The following is a 19,374-nucleotide window of genomic DNA, read 5'->3' on the forward strand; positions in this document are numbered from 1 at the left end:
TGCTTTATCTGGTTGATAGAGAATTTGATGGGCCATTATGAGTTGGTTGAGGACTAGCATACTTTGAAATTCTAGCCAAGAAAGCTGTTTGAGGGACAGACAATGGTGGGATTGGTAAGTTACTTGCAAACTTTCCTATTTTATTGTAGGATATGTTAAGTTTGGATAAGTCTGATTTGTTAAGACTGACAAGTATGGGGAATGCATATAGGAGAGTAGAGAGTAAATGGGTTCTAGCAATGATGGCTTTAATATTACTGGTTAGATATTTTTACTCCTGTATTTGGTTCCATTTTTATGTGGACTTTTTTATAGTTTGGGCAATGTGTGAGTCAGAGCTCATGTTGTTGTCTATAACAACCCAGAGGAGTTTACTTTGGGTGACTAGAGTAATGAGAGTGTTGTTAGAGGAAGATATTTTGAAAGGAGCGATGGGGTCTAGGGCTTTTGCAGGGTGAAACAGCATTAGCTTGGTTTCATTAGGGTTGAGTACGAGCTATGTATTGTTTAGTCAGGTTTCTACTGCTGTAAGGGATTCCTAAGTTATATTTTGAAGTTGTTGGAGTGTAAGGGCTGCGCAGATAAGGGTAGAGTCATCAGCATATTGTTCCAAGGTGGCATGCAGAGTGGCAGTGTGGAAGCTGTTAGCAAATATAGTAAAGAAAAGACAACCCAGGATAGATCCTTGGGGAACACCCACAGTAACAGGCAAGTGAAGGGATAGATTATTTTGCCATTTAACAGCTTATTTATATCCTATTAAATATTCTTGGAAAAATGAAAAAGTGGAATAGCTTAAGTTCTGGAAGAGAGTTTATTAGTTTGTTACGTGACACAGTGGCAAATGCCTTAGAAAGATCCAGAAAGATAGAGGAAGCAAGTTTGCTTTCATTATGACGTTGATTAACAGTATTAGTAAAGCTCAATAGGGCAGTGGTAGTACTGTCATTGGGCCAGAATCCATGTTGAGTATTTGCTAGTAGATTGTTAGTTAGGAGATAGTTTAGAATTTGAGAATGAATGAATCTTTCCAGAATTTTTGCTAAAGGAGATAGAATAGCTATTGGACAGTAGTTAGAGATTTCTGTTGAACACCCACCTTTGTGGAGTGGTATGATATGTGATATTTTCCAGATTGTTGGGACATGTTGTACTGAGATGGCCCAGTTTATGAATATTGAAACTGGGTATGTGGCAGCAATTTTGAGGTATTCAGAAGGAAGATTGTCTGCTGCTAACCTTGTGGGTTTACGTTTGTTAAGGAATTTAAGTATAGTACTTGTAGGGACTGGCTGAAAGGAAAATGCATTGACATTTGGATCTATTGATGGGAGGGGTGGGGGAGGTGAAGGCCATTTGTTATTTGTCAGAGCAAGTATGGATTTAGTGAAATAGTCATTAAATTGTGTGGCATTATCATTAGATCTGATGGCAGATGGAGAGGATGTGGTAGCTTGACCTGGCTGAAGAATTTTGTTAACGGCAGTTCAGAGCTTTTGTGGGTTATTTTTATGCTTTGATTGTATGTGTAATATTTTTTCAAGTCTAATTTGCTTTTTTGATCTATTTCTCAGTTCAAGGTATTTTTGTTGGTTTGCTATGGTTTTGTTTTGGATCCATATTTCCCATGCCTTATCTCTTTCTTTTAGTAGTGAATTTGTCCCTTTGGTGACCAACCAAACCCCTGTGTATGCCGAGCATCAAAAAAACAGTTTGCTGAGAGTACATATAAAATGTGTGTATATGTGTACATTACCATGTTGCATTTGGTTATTAAACATGACCAAATAAGTTTATACCTTACAGCAATGTAATTTGGAAAGAGTCAGTGCAAGATATACTACCGCATTTGCTGCATGTGCAGATGACAACTGAGATATTTCTTTGTACACTATGAAAAGGAAGAGTAGCAATGTAAATGACAATAGATACTACCGCCATACTGTAAGTAATAGTACTATAATGATGTGTACATGTACATATCATGCATATCCAGTTATGTGTCAGTAAGCTAATTCCTGGAGATACTGATGTCCACAGCTTATTGGTAGACAAATGTTTTGTGCATGTCAGTGCTGTGTATGATTTGCACTTCCCATTTAAAAATCCTCAGGATTTTACATTAGACATGCAGTCATTAAAAGGCATCTGTGACATTGTCAACAGAAAAAATGTTATCCATTCATCAAAATCATTTGTGAAAGATGTGAATGCAGCCTTTATATATGTCAGTTGTTGCACATGCTAGAGACATTGTTATAACGTTTGTGCTCAGACGGGGTGTGCATTGCTTTGTCTTCAAGGGGCAAGAGAAGAAAATATCGTGACCCTTCAAATCAGGCAGATGTGCCTCACTGAGATTCATGATATCGCCTGATCAGGCAGATGTGCCTCACTGAGATTGATAATATCGCCTGCAGCATGTTAATTAATAACGATAGTCCACATATTCTTGTGCACAAAGGACCTAAGTCTACACCAACAAATAAATAAAACTGAAGTGATAGGTTCCTAACTCAATATATTCCAAATCTATGGGATAAGTTATAACTACAGTCCAAAAAACAGTACTTTGATAACCTTCTTCTTCTTCTTTCAGCTGCTCCTGTTTGGGGTCGCCACAGCAGATCAACTGTTTCCATTTCTTCCTGTCCTCTGCATCTTGCTCTGTCACACCAACCACCTACATGTCCTCTCTCACTACATCCATAAACCTTATCTTAGGCCTCCCTCTTTTCCTGTTACCTGGCAGCTTCATCCTTAGCATCTTTTTCCCAATATAGTCTGCATTCCTCCTCAGCACATGTCCAAACCAACGTAATCTTACCTCTCTGGCTTTGTCTCCAAACCTTCCAACCTGGGCTGACCCTCTAATATACTTATTCCTAATCCTGTCCATCCTCGTCACACCCAGTGCAAATCTTAACATCTTCAACTCTGCCACGTCAAGCTCTAACTCCTGCCTTTTTGTCAATGCCACTGTCTCCAACTCATATAACATAGCTGGTCTCATTACCCTCTTGTAGACCTTCCCTTTCACTCTTAATGGTACTCGTTTGTCACAAATCACTCCTGACACTCTTCTTCACCCACTCCATCCTGCCTGTACTCTTTTCTTCACCTCTCTTCCACACTCACCATTACTCTGAACTGTTGATCCCAAGTACTTAAACTCATCCACCTTTACCACCTCTACTCCCTGTATCCTCACCATTCCTCTATCCTCCCTCTCATTCACACACATATATTCTGTCTTTGTCCTGCTGACCTTCATTCCTCCTCTCTAGAGCATATCTCCACCTCTCCAGGGTCTCCTCCACCTGTTCCCTATTCTCACTACAGATCACAATGTCATCTGCAAACATCATAGTCCACTTTGATAACTAATAAAGCTAATCTTGATAGCTAGAAAAGCAGACGCATAATTACACCATATTTGTCATTTATGACCATATGTGAGAAGTGAACATTACTGAGTCCTTGAAAAGGGTTGTGAGATCTTTTAAGTGTCAGTTGTGCAACAGATAGTACACTCACATTTGGTGCAGAAGGCTATGGGTGCTATTTCCACACCAGGTAGATGACTGACATTGTATGCAGCATAAGGGGAGTGCTGCACTTCTGAGTGTGCCATTCTTTGGATGAGACATTAAACCAAGGCCTCATCTGCTTGAGCTAGTGATAGCTCAAGTAGATAGAAAAGATCAAATGGCACCTATTAAAAAAGAGTAGGGGTCCTTTATTTATATATAAAAAGAACTCTTATTTACAAATATTTATACATGTACAAATATAAAGATGGACAAATCTATTTACAGTTGTTCATAACTTGTTTATAATCATATTAAATTGTATCCCTATTAGACCTCCACTCCTTTTTCCATAATCATCTTATTTTATTATTATTATTGCTAAAATCCATTTAACATTAACCATAATTTCATTTATTCTTTCATTCCATATAACCCATATAAAATAAAATACCCTTTTTCTATTCTTTTAACATAGTCTTTACTTTGATTCTTTTAATATCCATATTTAATCATATCCATGTTTATTTTTATCTATTTATTTTATATTTTTGAAAAATCTTCTTTAGATATTTTCCACATAACTTTTTTATTCGTTTACATTTCAAAAAAACATGTTCTGTAGTTTCTTTTTTCTTTTTATATGGCATTTTCCTTTTACTAGCAATTTATCTATCACCAGTCTCCAGAAAAAAAAATATTCACTTTCGATTTTCTGATTGCATCATTTGCTTCTTATCTTTATAGCTTTAATTTTCCATTTATTAGATTTTTCAATTTTTTTTATTTACCACAAAAATATTTTTTCTTTGCAACATTTTATTTCTTCATTTCCTCACTCTTTTTTTCTCTTCTACTCTTTCTTACCATACCCCAAAATGTATCATACTTATATTTATACAATGTTACTGCCAATGTCTCATATTTTTCATTTATCCCCTATGAAACTTTGTACAAATTTAATGAAGCAGCAAATACCACTGGGTAATTAACCCTAAACCTCTTTCCTCTTTATTAACATACAAAATTCCTCTTTTTATTGTGTTTAATGTAGAATCCCATATAAATGGGAAAATACCTGCAATAATAATTTTTCAAATACTATTGACAACATAAATACACTTGGTAAGTATGCTATGTTTCCTATTAGTACAGAATTTATCAAATGAGCATTTTTTTCTTAATGATAGTTTATATTTTCTCTAGAAAAGACATGTTTGTTTTATTTCTTCTATTGATTTTCCCCAATGAAATCTACATACATCTTTAATCCCAAATTGTATGCCTAACAGCAATTTCATTCATTGTAAAGTCTATACCCCCTGTCTTTACTACATCACCTAAACCTTTACTTTTCTCTTTATTTAAAGCCATCCCTGTGATGCCTCTGCACTGGCCCAGTAATAAAGGAGCCTCAATCCTCACCGCTGACAACAGTGGGGAGCATACACACTGGGAGGATGACAAGTACACACACAGTAAAAGTCAATTTCCCTTATGAGCACACAGAAATCACAGTCAGTCTGGGGCTGGTTTCTCCCTCTTTCTCCAGATCTCCAGTAAGACTCTCCACTGGCACAGCTATAGAGTTGATATCTCAGGTGAGTGTCCAAGCCAAGACCACCAGCACCCTCTCTGTTCAACCAGTGCTTCATGTCCCTGCCCAAGTACCTGACACACACAAATACTTTGAAGTTTGATTTATGCACACACACACAAACACACACACACACACACACACACACACACACACACACACCTGAGAAAGGTTGGCACAGGTTTATTAGCTATGCCCCCTTCTGCCCAGACTATAAGGTAGTTCCAGCTGCCACCAGCCACTACTTATCAGCTAATTAAGTCCCTTAACAAAAGGTGTCCAATCCTACTGTGTAATGTTACTATTAATCCAAATGGTAGTCTGACCAAGAGCAAGGCTATTTAGGAGTGGCCTGTACAGTGACACCAAATACATACACAAATACTCTCAGAGCTTAATTATGTCTCAACTCAATAACACAGTTAGTTCAGAGTTCAAAATCACAGGAAGTATTTAAAACAACAATACAGAACAGTCTCAAATAAATGCAGAAAACATCTAAACCAATATTTACTATATTCTTAACTATATCTAAAAGAGTTACTATGCCCCAAAAACCTACTTACAGAGCAAGGCATATGCAGATGGTGAAGATGAGTGGATGTTTCCAGGTCAAAGACAACATACAAAATGACCAGTCTCTCTCTGAGAGAGTTCTTAAACTAATATCAAATATTACTGCTGGATTAGCTTGGATGACATCACTTTTTGTCACCTGACTTCAGTTTCCAGGCTAAAGAGAAACTAACAGAATTTAACATCTCTGTGTGAAAAATACATATCTCTCAGATGTTTGCATATCTTGTAAGTTGTAAAACAACAAAACACTTTTACATTTTAAACCTAGTAATTACTTCTTTTCCAAGACAATACAAAATCGTCAAGCTCTAGGCATTGTGACTGCTACACTGAAAATGAGAGAGACCTTTTATAGCACAATCTTAAAGCAATTCAATTTCAACTTATTTTCTTGAAGTTTTGCAAATTAAGCCTTTTATGTTCTAGTTTCTACTGTTAAAATATACATTTGCACAGGCATATAGTTTATATGCATTTCTGTTCTAAGTCAGCAGGGCATGCTGTGGTTACATTTTAGCTCAGTACAAAACACACAGTTCTGTATAAGTAATATCAATATTCACAAATTACATAGAATTATTTATAAAATTCCAGATAGCTGGACTGGCTGTATGTCCTTATCTCACAATCCCTATCACCTTTTTCTGTCTATTACCCTTTTATCAATATAATTCTTTTTTTCTGTTACTTTTTTTAATGGGAAGTCTCTGGGACAGGAATCTATCCCTCCAGCATGTTCTGTTTATTGTGTTGACAAGTTTAGGTCCCTGGAGCCTGTGTTCAGAGAGATTGGTCCCTGGAGCCTGTGTTCAGAGAGACTGGGATTTCTTTAAGTGTAACATGTCGTTTAACATAGCTTTGTATGTTAGGGAGAGATCGCCTCTGAGTAGGTGATATGCGATGGAGTAGATCTGGAGCTTTTTGAGATGGTCTGCATATGGCATCTGTTTGAGGCTGGTAATCCTCTTAGTGAGGTATTTCTGTGGCCTTTCCAATTGTTGTAGGTGTCTTGTGAGATACATGCCAAATGGGGCATTGTATTCTATAATAAGTCTGATGAGGGATGAGTAGAGAGGAACAATGACCTCCTTTTTTCTAGAGGAGAACCCTTTTGTGATGAAGTGTGGCACATAGAATGATTTCCTGACTACTGTGGTGATGTGGTTATCAAAGTAGAGACTACTGTCCACCTGTGTCCCGAGGTCTTTTATCACACTTTCAGTGTTTAGAGAGCTACCGCTTATGTGGTAGTTCATGGGTACCGAGCTTTTCCCAAAGGGGATGACAGTGCACGTCTTGGCATTGAGCTTGAAGCCATGACTTTGACACCAAGCATCTGTCCTTGTGAGGCCTTTTTGTAGAATGTCTACATTATTAGGTGATTCTATTATGGCTCCCAGGTTGCAGTCATCTGTGAACTTTGGAAGCCAAAGATCTTCTATGTTGGCCTGCACTTCAGAGAAGTAGATGCTGAGCAGGAGACGACCAAGGACTGAACCCTGTGGTACTTCACTCATCACTGGTTGGACTTTGAGTCGGCTACTTTTACTGTGTGGGTTCTGTCAGTGAGCCAGTTGGCCACCCATCTTGTGACATAGGGATTTATGCCCAGTTTAGTGAGTTTATCTATAATTCCAGAGTGGGGGATGGTATTGAAAGCCTTGGCGAGGTCAAGATAGGCTGTGTGCACTACCTTGCCCTCATCTACGGCTCTGGTGACTGCTTCAAAGACGTCAATCAGGTTTAGTAGACATGATCTACCTTTTACAAACCCAAACTGAGTGGGGTCCAGGGTTTGGAGGTTACCTATGTCTTTGTTTAAAAGCTCCAAGATGATACATTCCAAGGCCTTGCAGACCAAGCTCGTCAGGCTAATGGGGCAGTAGTTTTCAGGGTCCATGGTGGCACCCCTTTTGTGGAGTGGGATAACCATTGCTGTGTGACATTCAGTAGGCACATAGCCTGAGGTGAGGCTATGGTTGAACATGGTACTTAGGTGGGTGCCAGTTCGTTCTGTAATTTGTGCAGTACACAGCCTGGGATGTTGTCTGGTCCCATGGATGCTGTGTTCTTGACTTTGGAGAGTGCAGTCTTTACTTGTTTGTCCGTGATTAGAGGGGCTTTGCATTCTTCTGTTATTAAGATGGGCCCTTTTGAGGGTGAGGGGGGTAAAGTTAGCACTGAACCTATCTGCCAGGATGTTGGCAATATTGGTTGGTTCTGTATATTTAGTGCCATTGTGCTGTAGCTCAGAGCAGATCTGAGCATTGCCATTGACATTCTTGACATAGCTGTAGAATGCTTTGTGGTTGTCTTTGGAATCAGTGGTGATTTTATTTTCATAACTGGCTTTGGAGGATTTTATGAGGGATCTCAGCATCTTGCTGAGGCTGACCAGGGAGTTCCTCCATTCTTGGGATTTTAATCTTTTTTGCAACAGCTTCTTCCTTCTGTTTTAGAGTTTGTTTATGGCAGGGGACCACCAGATTGGTTTCCTTTTTTTGGAGGATAGCATCTTGGTTCTGTTAGGGATAGCACAATCCATGCACTCGTGTATGTGCTTATACAGTGCATTTGTGTAAGATTCAGCAGTCGTACCTCTATTTTCCATCTGCATGGGTGTCGTGAAGTTTGCCACTTCTGTCTTAAGAAGAATGAAGTTGGCTTTGGAGGAGTCTTTGACAGTGGTTTCCTTAATGGGGGGGTGGGGGAGGGATATGAATGTCCTGGGTCATTAGCTTGTGGTCGGATCTGACCAGCAAGGAGTTGACCTCTTGTGTGGAACACTGGTTACCCATATTGGTAATAACCAGGTCCAGGATATTGCTGCTCCTGGTGGGGTGTGGACAAGCTGATCCAAGACTTTGAAATTTATGAATTCCATAAAACGTTGAGTGAATGAGTTGGTACATGAGTAGTTTTCCCAGTAAATGGTGGGGTATTTTACATCGCCATAATTAAGGTATTGGATTGTACCTTAATATTTTCCATTATCTTATAAAATGAAGAGTGGGAATCCTGGGGTATGGTGGAGGATCTGTAACAAGCTACATCCTGGATTGTAGTCTTGCCCAGTGTTAGTTGCACTTGGATAATTTTGGATGCATTATGTTGAGCAACTAGCCTGGAGGTATGGATATCCTTAATGAATATGGACAGGCCTCCACCTTTAATGCTTTGTTCCAGGTTAGGTGGCCAAAAGGTATGGTATGAATTATAGCCTGGTAATACAGGGGTGCTCTCTGGAGCCTTGAACCAGGTGTCTGTCACTGCACCAATGTCGATGTTCTTCATTTTAAGGAGAGCCTCAAGTGAGTGCATTTTGAGGTTTAGACTTCTAGCATTGAGTAGCATTACCCGCAGAGTTTGCTTGCTTGTACCTGTTATAGTGGTGAATTTGGCATTTGAACCTTGCCTAAAAAAGGAACTATAGGGGTGGCAAGAGCCTTAGCCAGTATCCGGAATCCCAGGGGTGACAGGTGCAGGCCATCTCTGGCAAGGCATCATGGTCTGTCAAACATGTCATCACATGCAGACAGATACTGGATCCCCTTAGAATGACATCAGAAGCCTAGCCAATTGTTGAAGTCAATCATTTTGCCCTTGTACTATGGTATCATTCTGGGTGATGGTGGGATGCTACTCAGGGCTAGGGTTATACTTGCCTAGGCTACAAGATCTGAGAACTCCTCCATGTCTCTTTTCATGTAGGCCAGGGAGGTACATCTCACATCATTCACACCAACATGGACAATGACAGAGTTGTATTTGTACTTGCTGTGGAGTGACCTGAGTGCGTGTATTATGTGGCGGATCCTGGCACCCGACATGCAGCTGACAGTAACTTTCTCCTTGTTTAGCCTGGTGAGTGGGACATCAGTGTGCCTGACTATAGCATAATCTAGTGTGTTGGGTATGCTGTTTTGCCTTATGGGCTGAGGTTGAGTGGCACACTGATTTTGTGGGGAATGTGTCATTTGGGTAGTGTTGGGGGGTGAAGGTTGTCTGCATTTCTGCTTGGGAGGTCTCTGTTTCTTGGGCAGATTTTTATTGAGAGCCTCCGTGAATGTGGGTGTGTGCTTTGTGTTTCTATGTGTGGGTTTTGAAGGACTATGTCTTGAGTGTGGTGTGGTGCAGGTGTTAACCTTCTCCTCTTGACTTTCTAGTCCAGTAATGGCTGGAGAGAGCTTGGCTTCCAGTTTGGCTATATAAGTGCATCTCTCACAGGTTGTATTGTTGGGTGGTAGGAGGAGAGGGTTGTCAGTGTACATGAGGCAATTGCTACATTGCCCCAAGATGCCCAGATTCATCAGGTGGACAGGAGAAAGCACCGGGAGCTGACCCATGGACATGCCTGGATAGGTGCTTATTAATTTAGGTACTAAGAACTGTTTCCTCTTGACAAGTGAGGAAAGTCGAGTGCTGTAGTAATTTGTAGTTTATTTGGTGCTTTCAACAAGTTCTGAGCAAGTGCTGAGCACAAGGAAACAGTTTTGAGTGCTGAAACTAAAAAACTGGCTAGTTCTAAGGGAGCAGACTTTCTGGCACCAGGAATAGTTTAACCGTAGTTAAATGGTGCTGCGTGATGTGCAAAACCACGCAAACACAGGTTTTTAAACAGAAAGATGAAAAGGATAGAAATAGCCCAAAATGGCCAATAAAACTACAGATTCTGAGCTGAAAGCACTCCTCTAATGACAGATAGACTGCTCAAATCTCACCACTCTCACTGATGAACAAAGAAGCTTCCTTCTATCTTAGTAAGGTCTGGGCAACATAGAAGCTACAAAACAGCCCAGAATTCAGCAATATCTGAAAACTGGACTCCACTGGTTATAAAAAGGTGGGAAACTGTTAGAGAGGATTTTTTGTATTTTTTTTTTTTTTTGAAAATTAAAACAGATACAGTAATACAAACACTTTCAAGGCAGAAAAATGGCTAGCGCACTTGAGTGCCCTGACCAATTAAACAGTTGAAAAACACATAAAAATGATCAGTTAAAGTGCAAATAGTAACAGAATTTAAAAACAGTTCAAATAAGTAGCAAAGTTAATAAAAAAAACAATAGCAATAGTGTGGTTAGCAAAATAAGCAATAAAAAGCAAAAAAGAGGTACTTAATCCACTCAAAGTCTCTCTTTTCTCCTTTTGCTGCTGTAGAACTCTGCAGGACACCCAGGCAGGCTCTTGCTGAGTTTCTGCAATGTTCAGTACTTTTTTTACATAACATTTTCAAATCTCCTTTCAAAGTCTCTCTTTCTAACTCTGTTTGAAATTGTACATGAATTTTCTTTTTGTTTCCCTGTTAAATACTATGACATTAAGATTCCATGGGTTACATATTCTCCAAGGTAAATTTCCATTGAAAAAAACAGCCTCAAATATAATGCCACAAAATGTCTGTTTGTTGATAAGAATAAATCCTCTTATCTCATGTGCTTTTACACCCAAAGGAGCTATTAAATTGTCCCACACTTCGTATCTGTCCATTTATTTGTCTTATTTACTTTGAATCCTTACCACGTACTTCAGTTTTTCATTTTCTTCTGCCTTGTTCTCTGCTACTCACCTTCTGCCTTCTTTTACTTTCTCTACATATGGTTTATTTTCCATCTCACCACCATCTTTTCTGCAAGGAAACTTCTACTTCATTTTCTGGGTCACTCTGCACCACCATTTCTTTGAGTAAATCATCCTGCAGCCCTACAAAGTATAGGGCCGTATTATACATCAATCATTTGTTGTCTCATTTCCATCAAACAGATTTCTTTGGAACATCTCATCAGAAACCTGCACACCTCTCCATCATCTCATTGGACCTCCATCTGCCTCCCTGTTTCTCTGGGTCACCTCTGCACCTGAATGGAAACAGGAAGTGCTCCTGCAAAATAGGTCCTAATCACAACAATGATGAGTAGCAGAAGTTCTTCAATCCCCTGGCCTAATTTTCCTTAGCAGTATAAATACCACCTTGGGTCTCCCCTGAAAAGAGTATATTACCCTAGTGGGACTAACCCAGTCAACAAAGGATAAAAAATAAAATAATTAAATAAACAGTGTCTATTTAAAGGTGTATATGGTCAGGCACCGTATGGTCCCTTTGATCAATTGTCTAATGTTTTTCTATGCTACTATGAATATTATGTTGATATAATGTTACTTGAACTTCTGCCTTTCTATTTGTCATATGTCACCTCTGAAATTCAGCAGCCTAGGAGTTGGAGAGTCAGCCCATCTGCAAATCATTGGAGTACTTCTCATATTAATTTCTAAGGCCACAACATTCCTTGGATATAAGCCATCCAAAAGCAGTCACACAGCAGGCTGTAGTTGAGGTACCTGTTCATAACTTGGTCAGTTGGTTAGGAGTGTGGTGGTTAAAATACTGCCTCTTATTCTTGCTGAGATCATGCTGTACCAGAAACATTATGGTCTCTTGTCAGTACAGATGTGCCTGGTGGTGGTGGTTGGCGGGGAGGACTTTAATTAAAAAAGAAAATCTGTATTTATTACTAACATTGATAGTCACGATTATCATTGGCTTTACTTGTGTTAATTAATTTCTATTGTTATTGATGACAATGCTTATTGGTTGAATAGTGGCAATTTTTACTTTGCATCGATTGCAATAATTAATCATGCAGTCATGTATTGCTGTGCACTCAACTTGCTATTCTCCTAACAACACGTGTCGGTATGTAACAAAAAACACTGAAAAGCAGAATAGAGGACACAATGTCATTTAAAAGGCTGGTATCCCTAGCTTTTCAGAAAAAAGCATACAATTTCAAACTTGATTTTCTAGCAGAAAGCAAAGACCACCCACCTCCATGGGTACCTGTCTAACATCTTCTTTCATTGAAAAGGATGTTGACCCCCTTGATATGAAATAGACTTCAAAGCTACAGATATAAACAGGATGCTGTCCTGTTCTGTAAAAGCATCAATGAGGTCATTAAGGATTTTATAAGTCACAGGATGTGAAAGAAAGAATGATGTCTGCAAAGGCAGTACTCCCTCTGCTCTCAGCCTATATTTTTAGTCAACAAACATAATAAACTGGGGAGCTACAAATAAGCTATTCCAAAGGCTGACACTGGAAAATAATTAGGTATCCACAGATGAACTCACTCCACTGCAAGGGTAGAGCAAAGGAATTGGAATTCCAAAAGCCTTACCTCCTAATGAAAAAAAATTGGAAAGAACATAAGTCAGCTTTTCAGATAATCATACTTGCCTCTTTCTGCAGTCATACTTAGATTTCTGCTAGCTGGAAGCTAAAACAGACAGTTGGACTCTGAAAGAACTTTACTGGAGGACTGTTGTAATGGTTTACACTCTGGTTTACTAATTGGCTAGACTTATATAGGCCCTAGGGCCAATAGCCTAGTACCTACCTATGAACCTATGAACCTATGAAAAGGGAACCAAAGACTGTGACATTGCATCTTGTTAAATCAGGGTCTGGCCAACCCACAAAAGTAGATCCATTTATAGTGAAGAGGGTATTCAGGCAAGTATAGCTACAATGAATTGGACTTCTACCTTCAGTGGAGCCAGTGCTGATGTACATGGAAATATCTTCAATTTTCTGAATTTTCCAGAGACAATGAATATTGAATGCAGTACTATTTTCTATTACTCATCAAGGATCAAAGGTCCTTGAATAAGGAAAATATGGCAACAAAGAACTATTGATGAAAATAAAATAAATGTTTTCATTTGTTTGGACTTAGCAATGTTACGTTGCATGCCTGACTACACCACATGAAATTATGTGATTTTTCTGATTTATTACAGTTGTATTGTATGTTTATTTGATTAATGCCTACTCATCGTTAAGTAATTAATTTCTTTTTAATACTTCTATAAATTCTGCTTTGTATAAATCAAACCTGGTAAATGCTAGCTGTTTTAAATTTTAGCTTGACTGGAATGAAGAACAAATGGTTTGGAAGGAGAACAAATATGTGTTGAGTTAGATTATTCTCACCCAAAGATTAATGCATAGCTTGTAATGTATAATAATGAAACCTAATAGTTCTGACACACTGTAACACAAGAGGCTCACTTTAACAATTACCATCTGTGCCAGGTGAGACAACTAACCATCTACCTGTATGGTATGACAACCAAGAGGTGTAAAAGATGCATCATTAGTGAGCAGGATTTGGCATCCCACTCTATTACCTGCCATTACCAATTTGGCAGAGACTGTGATGCAGGCATTATGAATTTTCATAAAACACCTTAAGAATCAATGCTATCAGAACAACTTTACACAGCTTTTTTGAGTAACTAGACAAATATCTAGTAAGGTTATCTAAAGTTTATGTGAGGCTGTTAAAACATATTTTTAATATACAGTGATGCTCCTGCTTGATATGCATTAAGTCTGTAACTGGAACTGAATATATACATACTTTGTGTGTACAAAGTCCTGTAAAGTTATAATACTGTTGGTCCAATATAGTAACGGTATGAGGTTGTAACCATAGTCGAGTAACTTGTTTAAGGCCATCTATCTCAGTGAATTCTTTTGCTAGCCTGTGACACTGCATGGCTGTTTAGCTTGTTCTCTATTGTTTTGTGTGGTGCTGTGTCGAATGTTTTGCTGAAATCTCAGAAGTCCACATGTTGAGGCACATTTGTTTGCTACCAGTGTTACCCAACCAAAAAACAGCATTAAACTTGTTTGGCAACGCTTTTCTGTTGGGATGCCATGCTGTCATGATTACAGATTGAATCTATTGACTGAAGAATTTTCTTGATCAATATTGTTCCTGATTTTATGTGCACCTGATGCAGGTTTCAGCATCTTCCTTGAGTCCCCTTTTCTGAATGAAAAATACAGACATTTTCCAGATGTCATGAACATTTCACATCCAAGAGAGTTGATAGGTTTTATTAGAGAAATTACTTGTTCTCCCCTAAGTTTGCCTATGTATTTGGTAGGGTTTTTTACCACTACCATTTTACATTTTATCTTCACCATTTCCATGCAAAAAATCGGACTTACCAATTTTATTTCTGGCTAATTCAACTGAATTAACATGAAACATCTTCATTGTTTTCCTCTGAAAATGCCATGAATGGAAAAATTTCATGATCCCTCTTTTTAACTTTTTGCGGTGCTTTTTATATTTATTTAGATGACCATGTCCTTTCTTAATGAAACTGCCCATCTTCTGTGTTCATGCATTTTCTTTTCTTATTAAGTTGGAATAGTGCTATAAGCAAAGTGGCCCACAGAACCTATCACTGTCTGTCACCCAAAGAACCAAAATGTCTTAAACTACCCTGCTACTTTGAACACTCTCAGCTTCTCATCAACAACAACCTCATCAATAAATCTAAACACTGTTCTGTCATTTCCAACATTATCCAGTTTTATAATCCTCCCAGGGCCTTATATTCTACAGATAAACTCCTGTTATTAATGTTAAAATCCAACAATACTGGAGAGATAACTCCATCAATTCCATGTCCAAAATCTGGAACAATATCTCACTCTCTTAATAAGACTCACCCATGCACACTGTCAAAACTAGACTAACATCCCACCTACTAACCTCCTGGCTCTACATCTGCTGCTTCCCTCAACTAGCACACCTTTAAACCTACTGTTAAGAATGACTCCACTTCTGTGTCATCTCAGGGCAAGTGACCCTATAAATTCATTCCCACAATACCCACCTCCATGTTTCTCTCCTTTTATCAGACTCTTGGCTTCTATAAAACAACATTATCACCTTTATCTTTACTTCTTCCCTCACATCTTTAGGTTTCTTCTATTTTCCTTTCCTCTTACTAACATCCCTATCAATCTTGGTCCTTCCCACTTCCACTTATTTTGTACCTTCCTTTTCCCCACAACGCTTCACTAATCATTATCACACAACACCCAATTTTCAACTGCTATAGATGGCTTTCCCTCTGAGCCTCAACATCTCAAAGAATTTATTAATTCTTATAATATCCAAGACAATTCTTCCATCTGCTTGAGCAACAAAATAGTTTTTTCTTTTCTGGCATAACCAGTTTTGTATAAGTTTTGTAAAAAAACAAAAAAACACTGATATTATTACCTACTTCTAATGCATGCTTCTTTGCATGTAAAAAGTATCATCTAAGTGGAATCAATTCATGAATCACATGATCTCCATCTTTGAGCTCACTGAACTTACACAGAAAAAGTTAACTGTAAGGGGGACTTTTTTTTTCGCTGTGTACTATTCAGAGTGCTGATGGCTGTGCAATGCAGCAAGGTTTGTTTGTGCTACCCAAGGCAGCCTAAACTAAATTTTTCACTTTTTTTCCTTAAGCTGTAAAAGGGAATTACACTCTGCCAAGTGGTGCACAAATGCAGAAGGCAATATTTAGCCAAAGCATTCAAGCAGCTCTTGAGGAATAATAATCTGAGACACATGAAATGAATCACACTGTGTATGTAGCAATGGGCACAGCATGCATTACAGTGATAAATTCAACCATCTCACATTTCATTGCCACATCAATACTAACATGTATGTCTCACAAAACCAGGGCTTTAGCTCATGCCATAGTAATAGAGAAGGGTATGGGGACCAGGAGAAGTGCATTCTTTGTTCACACAGCACACACAATTCATCCTTAAACTTATCTGTGGGGCAGTTTTAGTGAATTCTGACCTTGCTTAAGTTTTCCACATCAACACATTTAAGCAACAAAATGGGTGTGAAGAATTATTATGAACTTCCTCAGTGAAATAATCTGGGAACAGGTTTTGATCCCTGCATCACCTGTACTGTTTCTCTAAGCTGAATACTCTTGCAGATTATGTCACAAAGATAGGAGAGTAACAGCTTTAATTTATTCACTCAGTACTGTTCAAACTGCTGAGTAAAACCCAGCAATGCCACTCGTCCTTTTGCTATTGATAGCAGTCCAAATAAAATTTGTCAATTTTCACTGTGGGCAGTTAAATGCAGTCCAGTGCTATTGAATGCTGACAGTCAGTGGAACACAATGTCAAACCTACTGCAATTACTGGTACATGGCTGCTAACTATAGTATTTCAACTGCTGAAATTATCTAGCAGACTTTGTTACTCAGAAAAATAATTTCTGCTAAGATTTTAAAGTTTAATCAAATGAAAAAAGCACATTTGGGAAAACAGTGACCGATTGTTACTTTTCCCTTACCTTGTCGTGAAATTTCTGAGAACGGTGTAGCCCCTCCTCCCTCCCTCCCCTATCCTAGCTATAGCTTGATTATTAGTCTCACTCTCACCTACCCCTAAGCGGCATATTTGAATTTCCCACTAAACTCTAACTACTCCTGTTCCCCAGATGCAGCATGCTCTCCATATAAGGTTTTTGGCTTTTTTGGCTTTCCTGAACTAGGACCAGCTCTTGGTATTGCTTAACACCTAGGCGGTAAATCTAGATGCTTATTACAAGTCTAAGGCTGATGTTAGTTCTACTTGTTTGTATCTTCATGCGACTCTTATAAACAGCCTCCTGATACTCTGAATGAGGTCTTACCAATATTACATGTACTGAAATGATGAAACTATATAATAGCAAACCCTTGCGACTGAAATGTTAAATCAGTTTTCTAACTAATTAGTGCTGACAACACTAATACCAGGTGACTAGCTCTAAACCAGATACTTACTGTTTAATGTTGATTCTGTACATTTACACAGGAATTGCTTGTAACAGAATAATTTTCTACCACTACTCCTCCAAACTTATTTCACCCCCCTTGTCAAAATGACACCTAAATCAGAAACTTTATTCCTACTACCTCTACTATTAATTCCTTACTATCTCACCTGCTATCACTCACAAATAAATTCTTCCTAGTTCCTCCCTACAAATTTCACAACAAACTCTAATACAAAACCTACTAAACATATCTTTATCTGTCCATACATCTTCCCACTTAACACACCTCTTCCTAAAATAAAGTTATCTCCAACAACACCAATCCCCTCAAAAGACAAAATAAAGACACCCCTTATCAAGCAATTACTCTACTCTAGACACCTAATCCTATCAGGTGACATCCATCCAAACCCTGGCCCTCTACCCTCTACCCAGAATCCCAATCTACCTTCATCTACTCATACAAATCCCTACCCCACAAAAAACAGGTATCCTTCTGTTCCATTAATCTGAGAAGTATTGTCAACAAAGTTCATGACTTCCATGCCTGGCTACCTATTTACGCATCAGACATAGTAGCACTAACAGAGACTTGGTTAAAACCCCAGAACCTTGACAGTGAATTCATTCCCCCCTGGTTATAACATTCTCAGACTTGATAGACAAAGAAAAACAGGTGGAGGAGTAGCAATTCTCTACTCCAACCACCTGACTCTCATAACATTAACAATCCACCCCTTCTTTCTCACCTGCTGAACTACTACTGACCAATTATAAACTTAACAACTTCACTACCATCACCTTAGCTGCCATCTATATCCCCCCTGGTGATAATATCACCTTACTAGAGAGCATCCAATCGTATATCTTTCACACAATTCTAAATGAGACCATCATACTAGGTGATGTAAATACTGATTGGCTAACACTCCAGACAAACAACCCTACCTCTTTTATTAACCTACATGGGTTTGAGCAGCTAATCACTACCCCAACTTATCAAAAGAAATCTCACCTCCCAAGCTCTCTCCTTGACTGAGTTCTGGTTTCCCACCCTCACAACTACCAGAACCCCCATACCCTCCCAAATGCCCTAAGTGACCATTGCCCAGTAATAGTCACTCGGCAGACTCCTCACACTACCAAACCACACAAGCATATTGATACCCGTAAATTAGAAGGCTTCTGCCCCTCTACCTTCATAAACCAACTCTCAAGAGTAAATTGGACACATCTTACAACTCTTCCCCTAGATGAAGCTGTCCACTCCTTTAATACCACCTTTCTTAATATCCTTAACTCCCTTGCCCCACTTTGTAAAATCTAAATAAAATGTAAAACAGATGCTTGGATAACTAAAACCACTCATACCCACATGAGAAACAGAGATAGGGCATGGAAACTCTGGACCAAAACCAAACCCCTACCTCACTACAAACCTACAAAGAACTCAGAAACCTAGCCTTAAAACTTATCCACAATGACAAAAAAAAACTTTTACTCCAACCCTCCAAACTCCTTCAAATCAGACCCAAAGATATTCTGGAACTCCATTAACCACATACTAAACCTAGGAAGCCTTTCCACTCCAAACCCATGTCCAAACAAATCACCAGAGGAAACAGCCACCATCTTCAACCATCATTTCATTGACTCTATAGCCTCCCTAATAAACTCACTCCCCACCTGCAACATAACTAATAAACCCTGTCACTCTCCTTCTCGTCACAACCCCCATGACTCTTTTTCCCTAAAGGGCATGTCAACTAACTACATTAAGTCTCTACTGTCTAAACTAAAATCTTGCTCCCCCTCTGTTGACAATACCCCCTCTTATTTCCTACAGCTTGCAGCTGAACCCCTAGCCTACCCTGTATCCATCCTAGTCAATTGCTCAATCTCCAAATCTTATGTCCCCGCCATCTGGAAAAAGTACTATACCTTGCCCATACACAAAGGAGGTAACTCCTCTGAAATAACTAACTTTCGACCTATCGCCATACTATCTCCCCTCCCT

Source organism: Protopterus annectens, chromosome 1.part2 (assembly GCF_019279795.1).
Source record: "Protopterus annectens isolate FY-2018-M chromosome 1.part2, PAN1.0, whole genome shotgun sequence".
Classification (NCBI taxonomy): Eukaryota; Metazoa; Chordata; order Ceratodontiformes; family Protopteridae; genus Protopterus; species Protopterus annectens.